Source organism: Camelina sativa, chromosome 5 (assembly GCF_000633955.1).
Source record: "Camelina sativa cultivar DH55 chromosome 5, Cs, whole genome shotgun sequence".
In the NCBI taxonomy this organism is placed as follows: Eukaryota; Viridiplantae; Streptophyta; class Magnoliopsida; order Brassicales; family Brassicaceae; genus Camelina; species Camelina sativa.
In genome coordinates, this window is record NC_025689.1 from 23,045,794 (window position 1) to 23,049,260 (window position 3,467).

At 39.1% G+C, this 3,467-nt stretch overlaps 1 long non-coding RNA gene across 2 annotated transcripts in view; it reads left to right on the forward strand.

Moving 5' to 3' along the window:
- The window catches only part of LOC104787449, a 2,890-nt gene continuing 2,353 nt past the window's right edge, over positions 2,931-3,467 (forward strand). Inside the window, exons 1-2 of one of the 2 annotated variants that reach the window (XR_767933.2) lie at positions 2,931-3,259; positions 3,381-3,455. This is a non-coding gene — a long non-coding RNA (uncharacterized LOC104787449). The remainder of the gene's footprint in view (positions 3,260-3,380; positions 3,456-3,467) is intronic. The other variant, XR_767932.2, reaches the window with a different exon arrangement.

Below are 3,467 nucleotides of genomic sequence, written 5' to 3' on the forward strand. Positions count from 1 at the left end.
ATTACCTTTGGTTTCTCTTGCTCTTTCACATATACTTCCAACGGTTCGATCCTTTTTTCAAGCCCATCAATCTTCGCCGAAATGTTATCGAACTGGGTTTTCATATCCTGCTTCATGGTCCTTAGAAGATCCACCAACTCAATAGTATCTTCTCTCGGTTGTTCATTGCCGTCTATTTCCTCATTCGCATCGTTTTGTTCCAAACGAGAAGCCACATTGGATGTGTACATCTCCTCCAAAAGTACAGGTAGTCCTCTACGAATGCGCCACATCCAACTGTTAACTACGACATCATGGGTATCGTCTTCCTCAGCTTCTTCCATGATTTAATCGAGAAGAGGAATTTCTTCATCCATATGAGGGATCACACTAGCAATTGCCTGTGTAAACGACCTACTTTAGATACATTACAAACCAATTTATTCAAATGATTAATAATGGCAATTGCTAGGATAACTTTGTTGTACCAAGTGTATTTCCTATATTCTTTAGAGGAAAACCTTTCTGACCGGTATTCTTAAATTTCCTCCTGCACATCCTAGGACAACTTGCATCCGCCTCACGAACTTGGTCAACATAAGTGTTCGCCAAAATTGGAGCTGCCTCAAATAGTAAAAACTATACAACACAAAAAAAACTAAAATCAGCTTCACTTATAAGAAATATCAAAAATGAGAAAACTTCAAATTTTAAACTAACTAACTCCAATGGAATACAGAAACCTGGAACAGGCCATATCACATTCTCTTTATGCACGGCCCCATTAAAATGCGACATTGTATGGGAAATCTCTTCAAGCATGTTCTCGAATGATAATCTCCCCCAAGGAAAAGACACACAAAAACCTAGATCATTCACTGCTCTTACAACAAAATCATCGATACCCATGGCATCTCTCCCCGAATCTTTTGTATAGCCTACAATGATGCTTCCTAAAAAGTAGAGAACCGCCATCTTCAACCTATCACGAGTACCATTGGGTTGCATTACCATTAGCTTTCCCCTCACATCTTGAAGTGTAATCTTTTTTTTCCGTAAAAAATACTTCCTTCGAAACTCGATACCGCCGGCTTCCTTATAATCAAGTGGATAGCACCGACAATCTAATCCAGACATCAAAGCATGTTCTCTCAGACCATACCGGATTGGAACACCATTCACAACAAACCATGCTTCCTTCTTTTTTTCGATTTTAGCCGTTCGAAGTAAGAGCAACCACATTCCCATAAGCTTGTGGTTTGGTTCCCTTGGCATGTGGAAAATGTGCTTGAATTGTGGATGTTTCTCACACCAATCCCTCTTAGAACTAGTCAGTGAGTGCTCTAATTTATCCAGCGTTTCCAAAGTTTCTAAAATATGACACCTTGTCGATAGCTTGATTTTCTTGTTGTACTGACTAGAATTGAAGTGCATTCCTAAAGGTTGCATCGCTTCTGTTTCCTCCTCCGATTCCTGCAANTTTGGTTCCCTTGGCATGTGAAAAATGTGCTTGAATTGTGGATGATTCTCAAACCAATCCCTCTCAGAACTAGTTAGTGGATGCTCTAATTTATCCAGCGTTTTCAAAGTTTCAAAAATATGACACCTAGTCGATAGCTTGATTTTCTTGTTGTACTGGCTAGGCTCGAAGTGCATTCCTAAAGGTTTCATCGCTTCTGTTTCCTCCGATTCCTGCAACAATATCAGTTTTATATGAGTTATACCAATTATACAACAACTAGTTCTACCAGTTCTACTAGTTCTACACCACCTAGTTGTACCAGTTCTACTAGTTCTACACCCAATAGTTGCACAAGTTCTACTAGTTCTACACCAATAGTTGCACCAGTTCTACTTGATCAATTTCAAATTCCAATGAGTTTTCAAATTCCGAACGAATGACACAGACTTGTTGTACTTACACTTGCATCGTTGTCCTCCTCGTGCTCCATCTCACTTTCGCTTGTACTCCTTCTCGAGTTACCTGCCGAGTTTGAACTTCCCTCCTTATCTTCTTCTTCTTCTTCTTCTTCTTCTTCTTCTTCTTCTTCTTCTTCTTCTTCTTCTTCTTCTCTTTCATCGTCTTTTTTCTTCCGATTCTTCTCCTTCATCGTTTTCTTCTTCCCCTTCATCGTCTTTTTCTTCCCCTTCTTCACCTTCTTCTCCTTCATCGTTTTCTTCTTCCACTTCATCTTTTTCTTCTTCCCCTTCATCGTTTCCTTCTTCCCCTTCATCGTTTCCTTCTTCTTCTCCATCGCTTGATTCCACAGAAGTAGATCTCTCGTTATCTCCTCCTTCTTCTCCATTACTTGATTCCGGAGTAACGGATTTTGCTTTCTCTACTTCGTTCGCATTTTCTCTTCAGACCACCGGATTGGGTTCCTCCAAAACTCGACTTTCACTTTCTTCCGCCACCGTACTCAAAGCTCTCTCTCCTCCTACTGTCGCCGGACTCAAACCCGACACACCTACTTCCGGCGAATCGGATTTTGCTTTCGAACCACCATCTCCTTCTGAGATCTTCTTCTCTTTCAAACGCTCACTCCTCCTTACACGACCCCCCCTTGTTTTCACCATCTTCTTACTCTATTTTTGGTTGATTGAATGAAAACGAGAAAACCCTAGTTCTACAGTTTTACCCAAATCGATTCAAATTTCCCGAAGAAAGAGAAAAAACCGATTCAGTTTTTTTTTTTTTTGGGTCTTAGATCCGATTCAGTTTTTTGGATGGATACTACCCAGATATTTTTTGTAAGTATCTAAGTTTTCTATAGACAAGAGTGTAAAACAACACATTCTCGATTTAAAAAAATTCAAAAACAAATGCCGAAAAAGAGAGAGATTTTTGAGATTGTCAAAGAAATGTTTTAGGGATTTCTGAGACGAAAACTCGTTTTACATTGGTACTTTTAAAAAAATCAAGATAATTACATAGAAAACCTAGTAATATCCACCCGACCAAATCTTAGTGGGATCTATTCACAAACCCAGAAATTTAAAACAAAAACTAAATCGAAAATTTTAAACTTTATTTTAAAATCGAAAAATCGACGAAGAGATGTGTGAAAAAGAGATCTGAAGCTTCAAATATGGAGACGTCGATCGAGATCTGAGACAAAACCACTGAAACTCAAGTCAGACAGAGAGAAGCTAGCCGCGCGCACGAGATAATTGCAAGGTCAGTTTGCGTTTTTTTCAATAGTCAGCAGCTTACTTGGCCGTGTTTTGAACCCGAAGAGCAATAGTTATGGTAACAAAGAGAAGAGAAGATCAAGGTCAGGTTTGTCGATGGACCCTACATAACAACTGCTCGAACAAATGTCTTAATGGCAATTGAATTGTATATATCGACCATAGCTACAACAGCAAACTCCTCATGATTTTTCAATTCAATCTTTTAGGAACGTAAGAAGGGTCTTGATGGTGATGTTGATGCCATCCATGAAGATCTAATTTTTCCTACCTAAGAGAAACAGGTAAAAAAAAAA